The following is a 16,562-nucleotide window of genomic DNA, read 5'->3' as shown; positions in this document are numbered from 1 at the left end:
TCATTTTTATTCATCCTCATCTCTGGGTAGCAGTTAAGTTTATGAGCATCTTTTATGATTTCTCATTGATTTCAAGCAAGTACCAGCAGATTGCAGACTGGTGATCAATTTTTTTTTCATTTTAGGGTCTTCTTTTACAGATAATATGGCTGGATGCTTCTAATTATATTATTTTGGGAAGTTAAGAGAAAGTGTTCAGCCACTGTTTCCTTATTCAATGATATAATGTACCTAATTTTCTATATGACACCTGTTGTGTCCACTGTGTAGTGACTCAGACTTCATTACCCACTCCCTCATCAAGCCGCTTACGGTTGGCCCCATTATAGAAACCTTCCTTTAAAACAGCTTCATTTTATAGGAAAGATTGGTAATGATTTTTATTAAAAGTCCTTAACATATGACTTCTGACTTTTGAAAAATCAGTTCTAGTAGCTGTGACTTGACTTTTGGTCCTTGTATTACTTGGGTGAGAGAAATTAATATTCTGAATTGTTACAATTTTCTATCTTCAATCAAAGATTAATTTCACCTTTTTTGTATTTCAAGAAACGGAACGACAAACTTGAACTTTATCAAATCCTTTCTTTTATTTTCTAAATATGTTTGGTAGAGAGCAGTTTAAGCTTACTAATTTTAAAAAGGGTCTGCTTGGACATATATCCCCCACTGCCAGGGAAAGCCCTCTACAATTCAGTGATGTGAAATTATTCTTCTCTTGGGTCCCATTAGACCATTACTTAATTTTTCTTTTTCTTTTTTTAATTTCTTTTGGTTGTAGGTGGACACGATACCTTTATTTTATTTATTCATATGTGGTGCTGAGGATAGAACCCAGTGCCTCACACATGCTAGGCAAGCACTTTACCACGGAGCCACAACCACCAGCCAACGTTAATTTTTCTATCACTCTAGATTTATCAGGAGTAAGAGCAAAAACAGAACAAAAATAACTGATACACCCACCACATTTTTTTCAAAAGCCACAAGTTATACATTTCTATTTTTAACTCTATATAATTCATTTCATATAACCATTGTAGCTTACTTTCTCTGGAGTACAATTCTGGTGAAGGAAAGCCCATTTTAGGCCCTCTCCAAACATATTCAGTTATTCTGTTTTTATTTTATTTTATTTATTTTTAATTTTAATTTGTTATATATGACAGCAGAATGCATCTCAGTTCATGTTACACATATAGAGCACAATTTTTCATGTCTCTGGTTGTACACAAAGTAGAGTCACGCCATTCGTGTCTACATACATGTACTTAGGATAATGATGTTCATCTCATTCCACTGTCTTTCCCACCCCTGGATATATTAATTATGCTAATGATTACATGAGTAATACTTAGTATTTGTCAGATAATAATTTTTCTTTATCATAGTTCAGGATTTCTAGTGATTGCATAAAATGATTCCCACATACCCTATGCCCCCTCTCTCCCCCCAGTCTCCTTTGCCCTATCTAGAGTTCATCAAATCCTCCCATGCCCCACCCACCCACTATATTATGAATCAGCATCTTTAAATCAGAGAAAATATTCGGCATTTGGATTTGGGGGATTGGCTGACTTCACTTAGCATTATATCCTCCAACTTCATTCATTTACCATGCCATGATTTTATTCTCTTTTAATGCTGAATAATATTTCATTGTGTATATATACCACAGTTTCTTTATCCATTCATCTACTGAAGGGCATCTAGGTTGGCTCCACAGTTCAACTATTGTGAATTGTACTGCTATAAACATTGATGTGGCAGTGTCCCTGTAGTATGCCATTTTTAATTTTTATAAGGAGTCTTTTTGATAAGATGGTGTTATTTTGCTCACTTTTCCACAGAAAGGACTTAGGAGGGACCCTTTGAAAGGAAGTCCTTTGCTGCAACTGAGAATTCCTTTGCTGGAGCCCAGCAGGAATCCATGAATTCTGAAACTAATTCAGAATCATTTTGAGACTGTATGACTTATTTCTTTTCTGTACCTTTGGTGACTTGGATCTCATGTGAAGTCTGGAGAATGAAATAGCCTTCCCGTACTCATGAGTTCCTATGTCTTTTTATTGGAGTGTCCATGGGCACATCTAAAGAACTGACTTTCATTTTATCCCCCATCTGTTACTTATTTTCTTTCTAATTCAGACTTATTTGTCAAATGCCTAGAATATTCCATTTGCTAAAAGGTCACCATGCCTACAGTGTCACACTGTCCATGTTCAGAATATGGGCCTACTCATTTGTTTATGACTCAACAATTTAGCAAATTTTCTGCTGTAAATTGAGAGGAGCATTGAAAGTGATAAACACCTGGCAACATATTGCAACTTCTGCTCTTCTATGAGTATTTATTGAGCGCCTTAGTCTGCGTAGAATATTAGTAACATTTCCTATTTTAGCAAATGGAACCCTCAGGCATGGGTAGTGAAGAGGCCTTGAAATATTAGAAGAATGCAGAAAAGTGAAGAGACCTAACACAAATTTTTGGAGATATATTCAACAATAGTGTGTGCAAAGGAGGAAGTATCATTAAGAATGTCTCAGGATTTGGCCAAGAGCCATGAGGATGCATGCCTTAAATCCCAGTGCCTCAGGAGGCTGACACAGGAGGATCTCGAGCTCAAAACCAGCCTCAGAAAAAGTGAGGTGCTAAGCAACTCAAAGAGACCTTGTTTCTAAATAAGATACAATGTAGGGCTGGGAAGTGGCTCAGTGTCCAAGTGCTCCTGAGTTCAAACTCTGGTACAAAATAAAATAAAATAATGACTTGGGGTTTGAACACAAACAACTTAGTGGATTATAATGCATTTACTGGGGATAAGATTGTCTAAAAAATAATTCATTTTAAAAGCATCACAGGCCATACCTATTGAGAGTTAAACAAATAGCAATCCACCAAGGATGGAGAGAAAAGGCTGCCCATATTGATATATTTTAGTTAAGATAAATAAAAATCTAAATGATTTTTTTCTAAAAAATTATCAATAATATAATCAGAGTAAATAATATTTTCATAAGATCACAATTAGGTAACATATTTAATTTTGGGCATTTATTTGAACATTTGGTAAATAGCCCATAAATGCTGAAAATATCTAGTTGAATTCCAAACTGGAATGGAAATTAATCTATTAAGAAATAGTGCTTATACTCTACTATGTATATAACTTTGTTGACAACTTCTAAAAACTATATAAATCTATAAACTTAATGTACTAACTGTATAAATCTATAACCCTATGGTACCAATGATGCATTTGATAAAATGTCAATAAAATATCATGATGCACTATATTTTTTCAAGCTATTCTATTTTATTTTGTTGAATTGACATGCTTTTACTTTAGTGTTATAAATACCTAATCTCTTGTGAATAAGTGAGTTTATAAAGTGGGTAGTATACAAAAATTGGCTTTCTTATGTTCATGTAGGCAACTGTTATTCAAAACAACATGAAGTCATATTAGTAAACACTTTCAGTGTGACATATTTCCAAAGTGAAGTCTGCCACTGCTACATGAAGTTTGAGTTAAATAGATGTATAATCCTAAAAGTATGAATTTATACAAATTGGGTAATACTTTATTTTAAATTACATTTTCTAAAGATTTTGTAATTCAGGCAAGAAACATCGCTTTGTTTGATGACAAAAAAAATAAAAGCTAACAGGCAGTGATGTTATTTAATGACTGAAATAATACAACCCTTACTTCATCAATAAATTTATTTAGCCATAAAATAGTTTGACATTTATTTCTATCCTGGTGGTCCCTTGTCCTTATAAGTAGTCCCAGTGGAACTTTTACCTAAAGGGTAAGCCCAATTCTATACCCTCTAGGAAAATTCTGTCTTTGCTTCTACAGTAAGCCAAGGCAAGCTAAGACAATCTCTAAGGTTGCTCAAGTTCCAATCAAATACTGCAAATCTACTTTACTGTGGTCCCAGTTCTGACCCTGGGGTTCCCTAGTAGGGGATGTGTCTTGCTCTCTGGCTTTTTCACCTTATTAAGTCTGCCTGGCTCCTCCAAGACTCCAAGACTGACACTCATAGCAGCCAGTGGCTCTCCTGTGACCCTCTCAAGGCACTTCTCTCCCAATATACACCTGCCCTCTTATCTAGTAGTATTAACCACCTGCTTTCACACTCTGGACCTCTGAAGCCTACTGGCCTTTTGATTCACCACCTGAAATACCCTCTCAGCCTGTTCTGATGCCATCCATCAGGCACAGCTATCTGCCACGCCCGGTAATTCCTGAATAAACATTCCTAATCACCACACTCCTTTTGGTTTAGGTACAGGACCCTCCTGACACTGGCTCTGAACTCCATGCCCATCCCACAGATGTCTGTTTTAAGTGTAGTCAATGAACTCATCTCAGGTTAAAAAAAGCTCATTCACACACCGTGGGAGATGTCATCTGGAATATGCTCTTTTTCTTATGTTTCATTTTTATGTTTTCCAGCTAAAGTAAATGGAAATAAATATAAATTGATGCTAGGAAATGGACATGCCACCATTCTTCTCTGCTCCTTGAATCAAATTTTGAAAGCTTGACCTTCACAATTCCAAAGCAAAAAGAGAGGCTAATAACTTCCCCAACCTACTTCATTTTAGCAGCACAGGAGACTTGAACCAATAAATTAGAGCTAAGTAGATTCCCAATCTTCACTGTGAGATCCCAAGGCATCACTGTTCACAGAGACACAGGCATCCCAGGTAGGCTGACGATTTTGCTGTCTTGAAAGACACTATTTTTTTACACTTCCATATGTAAAAAAATATTGCCTGGATTATTTCAAGACAAGACTCAAGTCTCAGAAGAAGGAACAATTGTTGAGGGTTACATACAGACTTCTCTATCATGATAGGTTAATTGAACTCTGCTTCCAAACTTGCACAATCATTCTATATAATAAATGTTACTGATCTATTTAATGATAAGCTCAAAAATTAAATAAATCTCAAATTATAATTATAGGTGCAGGGGCAAGATTTGCTTGGCAAATCTTAATATGTGTTCTATCTAGCATGCAATTCTGAATTTTTGTTTAGAGAAAGAACAGTGTTCTGTAAATAAAATATATTCAATAAATGTAGTAGAATGTATGAAGAGGAAGCATACTATTTCATGCTCAGATTTTCATTAATTTGCTAAATTTTGGTAGGAATCATTTACTTAACAGCATCACAAGATCATACCTATCTTCCATTCTTTTGATAGGTGATAATGAGAAGGGGTTTAGAAAATGGAAAACACTGCAAAATTCAAAGTTTTACTCTTTTTTTTCACTTTTTACATTGTTATTATTATTAGTAGAAATAGTATGTGTAGCTGTTTTGAATTATACAAAAGGACACCAAAAAATTAAAAGAATGTTTTTAAAGAATTGAGTTATTAAGTCACTTTGGCCTCACATGATTAGATTTTGTAGACCTCCACAATCTGATCACGATCACTAGATTAGAAGTCTCTGAAAGCAATATTTTTTGCCAATCAAAATTCCTTCAGTGTAATGTTTGAAGAGGTGGTTTATTTATGGCAGGTTCTGATGAGTGGCCCACGGAAACCTCACTCTGCCTACTGAGTACAAAAACACATTGGAGCTGGTGGTCAGATAGATAACTGTTTGATTTCTATTCCTGAAAGAAAAATCAGTTAATTTTTCTTTCTACTTAGACTTTCCTGAATAATAAGATAAAATTAACCTCAAACTCCGAAATTAATAAAGAAAAAGTTTACTCAAGTTACCCAAACACAGAGTATAATCCAGTTCAAGAGAGAGATAAAATAAAAGAGGGGTTTTGGAGAGAAAGAGAGAGAAAAAAGAAGTAGTTTGGGGTGTACCTACCACCTTCTTCTTTTTAAGTTTCTGGATTAAAATGGATTTTTTTTTCACGTGATAAAAGCCTAGTACCTTCATAGTCTAGTAGCCAGGCCTGTTTTCTTCTAGATCCTAGAAATTGGGAATGTAATTTCTAGGACGTATTCACATTTTGACAAAATTCCATTACAATAAAGCAATTTGGTTGCTCCCTAGAGTCATGATAAAGCAATATTACAAGTAATACATTTCAGATTTTGTCAGTATCAATAGATTTTATTCTTCAGTGCCTAAGTCATTCCCTGGAAGTAAACTGGATGTTTAAGGATGCCCCTTAACTCTTTGAGATCACTAGGTCCTTTCTCAGACTACTCATTTCTACTAAATAAAACGACTAAAAGCAATATGATAGCTTTGACACGTTAACTAAAGCAAAGAAAACCAGAACAGAATTACATCAGGGGAATTATATATAAAATGATACCTTTGAGAGGAACAAAAAAATGGGCCATCTATAATTTAAGGCAGAAAATACTGTGTCCTCTTTATTTCTCATTTCGTTTTGTTTGTTTATTTGTTTGTTTGTCATATGGAAACCAACATATCATTCAAGAGGTAAGGTGGATAATGAAATTTCAGGATAATTGATTTCACCATATATTTAAGTGTCCCAAGTCAAAGAGGAAAAACAAGTTTAAATGCTGACTCATGCCATGTGAAAAATCATTCGCTAGGGGATAAAATGCATTTATCAAGAAAAAAAAAAGAAAAACTCAAGTTATTATAAAAAAATGTATTTATATTAAAATGACCATGGCATTACAAGGGCTCTTAAAAAATTTAAAAAAATAGTTTCTGGGTTATATCTTTAATCAGACAAAAAATACTATGATTTTGACAATATCATATTCTATTTTTAAAATCATAAACTGTAAGCTTTAGAATTATTGTCACAAAAATTATTTCTATCCAGTGTTTAATGGAAGAAGTATGATTGCAGTTTAGTGTCATCTTGCACAGAACACAGCCCTTGCTTTAGGTACAACAAAATTTAGGCGTGACCAATAATTAGGCACACAGAAATGCAGCTGGATCTATATTAAATACAGAAATAAGATCTTACTATGAACCAATTTTCTTTTTAAAAACAGCAGAAGTGGCTATTTAACTGAAGCATATCCTCAAGCAAACTGTCAAATTAGGCCTTAAGTAATTAATCTCTGAAACCAGCAGGCTTTCAATCTCAGCACAGACATCTCAAAGACATGACTTACCATGTAATTACATGGGACATTACAATGTATTTATGAGGTCATTTGTTACAATGTACAGTAATTACAGAGTACTTACATAGCTATTTATGTCGTGTAAAATGAAGTGAGACTAAATATTTTAATTGTGTTGGAGAAATAAGGGAAAATATTTGAGTTTCAAATGTCAGGTAAGATTATAGGTCAGAGCCACATAACTCATATTAACAGCTGGCAGCTTTGAGAACCACAAGTGTTTTGCAATGCACTTCTGCTGGGAGTGAATATTTGAGGCATTCTGACAAACATTCCCTCCAAAGATGAAGTAAATGAAATCATTCTACCCAAATTCAATCTTAAGGTAATGCCAGAAGACAGCCCACAGTATAATTTACTGTGTACCACTTACACTCAAACTATAAATATCCAGGTATCAATAGAACTTCAGGATTAAAAACAATGTCACATACAATGTATTCATAAATGGCACACCATGAAACTAGACAGAGTAACGAAATAGTTGTCCTGTGTTTCTCGCTTCTATAACTTTGGAAGCAAATGACATTTACTTAGATTTTCAGAATCGTCTCCTCAAATACACAAGTCTAAATATTCTCATTCTTTTTTTTTAGATAAGAAGATGTTTCTAGTTAATTTATGAAGATACGTTTTTTTTCCCAAAGTTTCTTTGCCTTATTTTAATCTATACTTGGAAATTCTTATTTACTCTAGCAGACAAGTTTTGCTAGCTAAGAGCAAAGGCTTCTGTACTTGCTACATGGACATATGCATGATCAGGAAACCTCAGTGGCCTCAAAATTGCATTGCTGTGATGGAAGGGTAGCCCAGTGGCACAGCATGAATAAAGACTTGGGTTTGGTCCCCAGAAACACACACACACACACACACACATATACACACACAGTGGAGGGCAGGGGCAAGGAGAGAGGGAGAGAAGGAGGGAGGGAGGGAAGGGGAGAGAGAGAGAGAGAGAGAGAGAGAGAGAGAGAGAGAGAGAGAGAGAGAGAGAGAGAGAGAGAAAGAATCACATTGATTTTAAAAAGGAAAAAAAAAAACTTAAAAATCTCTCCATTTGGATTGCTAATAACTCTTTGAATCTTTGAATTAAGGACCATAGTAAGTCTTGCTATTACTTGCATTCATTGCTTTATTAATCAATTAAATAAATGTCCTGAGTGCCTGCTATGTTCTAGGCATAGTGTTTAGACATATTTGTTGATGGGTGCCTGCAATGCCAGCTACTTGGGAGACTAAGGCAGGAAGATTGCAACTTTGAGGCCAGTACGTGCAATTTAGCAAGACATTGTCTTAATAATAATAATAGTTGCTATTATTATTATTATTATTATTATTATTATTATTTAAGAAATAGGCTGGGGGTGTAGCTCATTAATAGAGCACTTTCCTTGCATGCATTCGGGCCTTGGCTCTATTCCCAGCACTGAAAAACAACAGCAGCAGCAATGACAAAAGAACAGGTTAAGTCCACCTATAAAACTTTACTTGAAGAGCATGATCTTTCTCAGTGATAATTTCTATAATGTTGTTGGTAGATTGGCTTAATTAATCTACGAAGCTAACTAGATATACCATACTATAGTGTTTGGAAAAATAATTTCCAGCCTTATAATAAGAATTTATGTTGGATATAGTGGTGCATACCTGTAATCCCAGCTACTCCAGGGAGGCTGAAGCCTGAGGATCATGAATTTGAAATCAGCCTCTGAAACTTAGAAAGACCCTCTCTCAAAACAAAAAACAAAACAAAACAAAACAAAAAAATATAAAGGACTGGGAATACAGCTCAGTGATAGGGCCACCCTGAGTTCCATCCCCAATACTAGAAAAAAAATTATGCCTCTAAATTAGAACTATCATCATTTGATGAATCATGAAATGCAAATAATATTATCCAGGGTTTGCTTCTTGGTGGCCTGCCTTTCTTTCATGTGATTCAGTAATTAGAAAGTAGAAAATAATTTTTAGTTATGATAGTACAGGTAAAATATTTCTTCTAACTTTGAACCATTCTTATACATTCCAACAATGATTTTTCAAAAAGAATAAATGTCAAATCTTTTTGTCATGCATATATTCTAATTGTCAAATTCCTTAAATATGTGAACTAATTAATGTCTGCAAAGACCAATCAGAAGGTTGACAGTGATGCCCACTACAGCCTCCTGGCAAAACAGGGTCCATCCACATTTAACAAATTTTACATTCCTATATAATGGCCCCAGAATTGGCCAAATCCAGATACCCAGGGCCCACAGAACCATCTGCAGAATGTTGCCTGTTAATATTCAAATAAACTAATTAAAATTCACAGACTCCTTCAATAGCCAGTCAGATCAATTCTGATCAACTATACCAATTTTATTTACACACAGGAAGAAAGAGCAGGTCCATTTCACATTTAATACAGAGAATTGAGAGAATAGTTGGGAATATATTCTCAACAACTCATTCCAACTGAAGAACAGAAAGAGGTAGTTCACCTTTGAAAAATAAAATATGGGTAACCATCAATACTTCAATCAGTCTTTCAATTAAATATGCAATAATTATGCATCTAATTGATTAACAATTAGCAGCACCTGTAGTTGGCTATAATTTTAATTACCGATTACATTATGACTGATTACTTAAAATGATATCTGCATGAGCACCACTAGACTATAAAGAAAGAATAAAACAATTCTAAAATAATTAGTCAATTAAGACTTAGATTAAAGCCAATTCAATAAAATTGTTTTTAAAGATTTTTATTTCTAAGTAATGTTAATGGATTTTCTTTAATATATTCAACAAAGAGTAAAGCTGACCAATAATCATTTACCATTTTCTGGGAAGATGTGGCAGTAATTCAGAATATACCACTGTCCATCAAAATGGTGGATATTAGAAACAAGGTCCAAAGTGACACCAGACAAGAAGAGAGTCCCATTTCTAATCTGCTTTATTAAGTATTCACATTTTAAATATGAAGTTTTGTTGATCCATTTTTCTGAAATATGACAGAATAATTATCTTCCAAACAGGTTCTAGATTATATTCTAGCCATAAACACAATATAAACAATAACTCCAAACATTTTTTCTCTAGAAGAAAAAGTCAAATTTTAATTACATACCTTAAAACTAGGCCATAATACCAAAATATTTTGATGTGTAAAGTACTACACTTTTATTTTAGTCTTCTGAAATAGGGTTGTTGTAAATTAGGATTGTAACTATACTCTGGAGGAACCAACAACTCTTCCAAACTTGAAAGAAATTTAAAAATAAAAATTTCTACTCAATTCTTTCCTATTACAGTACTTTTTTTTTGAGGATTAAGGATCTCAAAACATTAACAAGGCAGCAGATATGTAATGGTTTTACAATTTCTTTTGTGATAAATGAAATATTTGTGCAAATGACTTTTTCAAATAGATTCAGTGAGTTGGAGAAATTAGTTATTTAAATTCTTCATTATTAAAAATCACAAGCATATACAAAATTAGAACACTAGGAAATACTGCTTTACAACTCCCAGGAGAGTTAGGATCAGAAAGACAGAAGAAGAACATTGGAGAGGATGTGGAGAATTGGAACCCTCACACACTCTCATGGAAAGGTGAATTGGTGCAGCTTCTTTGAAAATGGTGTAGGAATTCCTCAAAAGATTAAAAATATAATTAAATACGACCCAGCAATTTATTTATAAGTATATACCCAAGCAAACAAAAAATATATAACTGCACAATGGAAAGAAGTATGGAAATTCCTCAGGAAAGTTGGAATAGAACCACCATTTGTCCCAGTTATACCACTCCTCAGTCTATACCCAAAGGACTTACAATCAGCATACTACAGAGATGCAGCTACAACAATGTTAAAAGCATCTCAATTCACGATAGCTAAGCTATGGAAACTGGATCCCTTTTAACAGATAAATTGATTAAGAAAATGTGGCATGAATATTTCTCAGATAAAAAGAAGAATGAAATTATGGCATTTGCTGGTAAATGGATAGAACTGGAGACTATCATGCTAAGTAAAATAACCAATCCCCCAAAACCAAAGGATGAAAGTTCTGTATGATGTGAATCTGATCTGTTTTTATAACCCATCATGAGTGTGATGCTGGGTACACATGGTACTCTCCAATGTTTGAGGATGGCCCTGGTGACTAATTAACTGCAGAAGACAGCAGCTTGCAGACTGTTGCACCCCACCCCATGGCTTCAGGTACTGGCTTCAAGGACGTGTAGAAAACAAGGCAAAATTAAGGCCCTAAATTATCTACAAACAGCTCAGCCGTATAAGAGCTCTAATAAAGTCCATGGGAAATTCTTGGAAGCTTGGATCCAATTCCATTTAGTGATTCTTGCATAAGGGAACCGGAGGGGATAAGGTGGTTCCAGCCCACATGAGCTGCTTTGGTTTTGTCTGAGTGGTGAAATACTGCACACAAAGATATGGTTAAATTGGCATATAATTATGTACAGTCTCAGAAAAACCATACTTGATATGCTGATGTCTTTGATAAGCTCCCCAAATGAGAATGCATGTAATATGTTCATGGTTGATGCATTTTTCCTCATAGTGGAAGGTTTCTGTTTATCTGTTTGTCTGTTTATCTCCCTAGAACTTAAACTCATCGACTTTCCTGCCATCTCTTACCACAGGATCACTAATGCCAACAACAACATTGAAAATTGAGAATACATTCAACAGAGAGTTTGATGGATATACTGATGAATAAGAATTTCAATAAAACTGGCTCTTCATTCACTCCGATTTCACTTCAAATCCTAGTACTTTCCTCTTCCTTTTTCTCATCATGTAAACTACCACTACATTTAGTGGACACTCCGTGGGCCTGCTTTGGCTCGCCCAAGCAATGAGGAAAGAAAGAAAGGAGTGGTGCATAGCAGGGAGAATAGCTCTTAAGGAACCTGACAAAAGCCAGAAGGAAAAGATGAAAGAGGATAAAAATGGAAGCAGATTTGTATGAACAAGGCTTATTACCTAAATCCAAAAGAAACAAAGTCTAGTGATAAAAGCACACATGATGGTTCTCTAAAGCTTATGCCAGATGATGCCGTCAGTTCACTGAGGGAAAAGCAGGCACTGGCTGAGGAGGGGACAAAGGATAACAGGAAGGAGCAGGAAAGCGTGGAGCTGGAAATGCCCAGGGGAGGGGGCAGAGTTGGCAAGAGCAGAGGCCATGGGGTAGCCAGGCTGGGTGCTTGTGCAGCAAGGCCGGGCCACAGGTAGCCCTAACAAAGTAGACTTCGTGACAAAGCCGACTTGCATAAATGACAAGCCAGCAGCAATCATGAAGTTTTTTGGTTTTGATAAAATTACAGATTGGAAATATAGACACATTCCTATCATACTGATTATTTAGAGATGTATTACTGACCTATGGTTTAATTTCCTTTGTTATCTATCTATTATTTATTTATTCATTTGGTACCAGGGTTTGGACCCAGGGGTACTTAACCACTGAGCCACATCGCCAGACTTTTAAATTTTTTATTTAAGACAGGGCCACATTACGTTAATGAGGCTGGCCTTGAACTTGCAATCCTCTTGTCTCAGTATCCTGAGTATCTGGCTAATTTTCCTTTTTTTTTTTTTTTTTTTGAGAGAGAGAGAGAGAGAGAGAGAGAGAGAGAGAGAGAGAGAGAGAGAGAGAATTTTTTAATATTTTTTTTTAGTTATTTTTATTTGTATGTGGTGCTGAGGATCGAACCCAGCGCCCTGCGCATGCCAGGCAAGCACACTACCACTTGAGCCACATCCCCAGCCCCAAATTTTCCTTTTTTATTTAAAAAACTTTAAAAATCCAACACATCTCCTGTCATTTTGTTGTGATCTTTTTTTCTTTCTTGCAGCGCTGGGAATTGAATGCAGGGCCCCGTGAATGCTAGACAAGCCCGCTACCCCTGAGCCCCATCCCAAGCTTTCCTTTCTGGTTGTTTAAAAGAAACCTAGAAGAAGAATGGAATAATCAATCATGACCCAAAAGGTAGCTTTTGATATTCTACTTTTAATTTCTGATTTGCACCCAGTATTATCTTTGCTTTCTAAATTAGATTGAAATATCAAATCAGCAACCCTTCTTTCTTTTATAAAAGTTTTTATTGAAGACTCTATGCCTAAAGTTGTCAGAAAAGAAATGAAAAGGAAAGAGGGAGGGAGGAAAAAGAAAGAAAGAATGTTAGTTCTTCTTTCGTCCCTGGAATAAATCAGAATACATTTGCTTGTAGCCACGCATTCAGCAACCTTCGTCTTATCTAACCCAGGTTGTGCAAAAGCCAAACCCACAGGTAAACATTCCTATTCTTTAAACCCAGGGTTTATTATTCATGAATGCTGGCTTGATGCTATGCTCTTTGGTCTAAGCTTTACGATTCACATGAAATATTAAGATGCTTAAACAAAAATGATTCTCCATTTCTTAGTTGCCTGAAGGTCAGGTGTGAAAATATTTACTTTGTAATAATTAGGTCAGAGATGGCTTGTTGGTTCCTTATTCTGTGTCCTGTTTCTTTCTTTTGCTCATTAGTGAGTCATGCAAAGACTGTGTGACATAGCCACTGTGTATGACTGTGAGAGACAATGACCAGCAGTCATCAGAGAATGCTTAGTGCAATCGATTCTCCTTTTTTTAGAATTAATGACCAGGGTTGTTTAGTACAGGACTTTAAATTTTGTACCTAGTGGCATTTGTTTAATTAGAGACCCCCCCCCCACCCGCTTTTTGCTTCCTGCACAATTCAATAACATGAGGCTCAGCACTATCATCTATGTCTTGTGTCTTAAATTAGAGATAAAAATAAATTCCCCGATTTCACTTTGCTGTTCCCCATCTCAAAACACATGAATATTTTACAAATTGGTCTTTAAGTGAGAGATAATAGGAAGGATTTTGGAAAGATACTAGCATGCAGAAATGATTAAACTCTAGTGTTCCACATTTGTATAACATAGCAGGATAATCAACTCCAAAGATTTTAAGTAGCGTTTTTCCTATTTAGTCTCCTTTGTTATAGTTTTTTTTTAAACAAATGAGGACATAAAGGCAAAGTTGTTTTGGTTCTTTGGGTATGCATTATGCAAATCATCAATTTTCTGAATGTCTACTGCAGACACTTTCTTCTAGAACCCTTGTTGCCTTGTGAGTGTGTCAACCTATCTAGGGGAAGATGTGTTAGAGAATAAAAGAGTAGATGACACTCTGATTACTGTCCCTACTCATTAGGTGCTATGGTCTAGGTAACTCAGGGGTAGAAGAAGGACAAACTGGAAGTCAACATGGCAGGGTTTCAAATCCAGCTCCATTACAGAATCTCCTGGACTTAACAGAGACATGTCCCAATAAGCCCATCATAAGGAGAAAACCATCATAAACTGAAAATACACATATCCCCATAACCTGCAGAACACCACAGTTTACCAACACAGTCTACTGTCAAGTATCAGCTGTTTCCCCTGTGATTGTGTGGCTATCTGGAAGAGAGCTTCCTACGTCATATTGGTAGCCTGGGAAAAGCTTAAAGTTCGATGTTTGAAAAGTATGATTGCTACTGAATGTGCATTGCTTTCACACCACTATGAAGGAAAAAATCATACATGCAAGCAGGGTCAAGTCAGGAGCCTTCTATATTAGCTATGTGACAGACGCATCTGTGCTTTTAACCTCCATTTTTAGCTGAGAATTAAAAATAAACATCCCTCTCCCCACAAAATAAAAAAGAATAACTAACCAGAAAATATTAACCTCATAGACTCTTTGTAAGAATTACATATGATAAAGTTTATTGAAGTTCAGGGTGTAAGTGGTAAATAAAACATTTCCTCCCCACTGAGAATTTACCATTATTCTTCAAAAGGGTGGTAAGGAAAAATTAAACCCTCTATCTGAACTGAATATGTTTGCTTTTATTTTTCAAAGGACTTTAATTCACAGGTCTCCAACTTCTCTCTCTTTATTCTACCCCAATTAGTTGCATGGAATATTTCAGAGTTCTATTTTGGATGTTTGATAAGCTATCTGCATACTAATAGAAAGTAAGACTTTCAGACAATTCTGTAACCGCCAGCATCCAGCAACACACATTCAGGTGGTGCACTGGTAAGCCAGTTCTCCAACCAAAAGGCCCCAATAGGTTCCTTCTGCCAATTCATAAGGGGTTAATTCTTCCATCATGACTGATTTCAAGCTACCAGAGATTTAATGACCATCTGGCCAAATTCCTGGATATCCGGCAATTGTGATACAGTTTCAGCCTAGTCCACGGATGTTTCAACAATGAAATCAGTTTTCCTGCAAAAGGCACATTAGATTGAGCCATATATGAAAACTGACTACAAGATCCCTGGGGACAAGGCTTTTTTTTCTGAGTCCATATTTTTATTTTTCATACTAATAGCAATTAAGGTATTTATGGATAGAAAGAGTACAACTCAGATGGTCACTTAATATATTTCTTGTGTTGTTCTTTTATATTTAAGCATAATTTCTCCTAATAAAATCAAAAAGAGGGCTGGGGATGTAGCTGAGTGGTAGAGTATTAGATCAGCGTGTGTGAGGTCCTGGGTTTAATCCCCAGTGCTGCAAAAAAAAAAAAAAAAAAAAAAAAAATCCAAAGGGAAATCTTTAAGTAATACATAAGCCTAGACATAGTGTAGTGATACTTGCAAAACATCTCAGATCAAGAAAATGTATTTAAAAACTGAAAGTTTCTGTAACAACATTTAAGAGTTGCATATATTGTTTGTAATTGTACAGTCAGTGATAGCCACATAGTGCATCATGTGGTAAACATTTTAAAAGTTGCACTTTCCCAACATTGCAGAAGTTCAAAATTCTGAGAGTCTTCCTAAATGACTAGTACTCATGCCATGAGAACAAATAACATTTACCTCACTGTCCTCTGATTGGAGGTTCTGCAAAAAGAGGAGACTATACATGGCTCTTTGTTCTCTACATAAATACATACAAATATTTAAAATTGAACTATGAAATAGAGTAGGCCATGTGAGATGGCCCACAATCCACTTGTTTTGACCAACAAAAGTGGCGATTTCATATGGTTCAATTTAATTTAATGGTTTTCATTCCTTATCTAGTCTGACTTTTTCATGGTATAAGTGAAGAAACAGAAGCTTCAAGGACATGTTTTTTGTTTTACTTCAGACATCTTAGAAATCTTTCATACAGACTACATTCAGATTCAAAATTATCAGGTTGTTTCCAACATGTTAATTAATATTGATTTTGAGAAAGAAAATATATTTCATACTCAAGAAAACCTATTGGAGATGAAGTCACCTTTTTCTTAGAGAGATGGGCAACACTATAAATTAAACAGGATGAGTTTCATGGGAAAGAACAGAATGCTTTGTAAATCCAGAGAATGTTTCTTTATCCCACCCAGACATCTTTGCAAAGGAATATAAATCA

The 16,562-nt window shown here is 35.3% G+C and overlaps 1 protein-coding gene across 3 annotated transcripts in view; it reads right to left on the bottom strand.

The window, feature by feature from the left end:
• Positions 1-16,562, bottom strand: part of Dcc (DCC netrin 1 receptor) — a 1,097,715-nt gene that overhangs the window by 206,470 nt on the left and 874,683 nt on the right. The window lies entirely within an intron of this gene.

This window comes from Marmota monax, unplaced genomic scaffold, assembly GCF_021218885.2.
Source record: "Marmota monax isolate L192 unplaced genomic scaffold, Marmota_monax_Labrador192_F-V1.1 WCK01_AAM20220418_F8-fsc00088, whole genome shotgun sequence".
Lineage (NCBI taxonomy): Eukaryota > Metazoa > Chordata > Mammalia > Rodentia > Sciuridae > Marmota > Marmota monax.
This window is presented reverse-complemented; position numbering and strand designations above follow the sequence as displayed.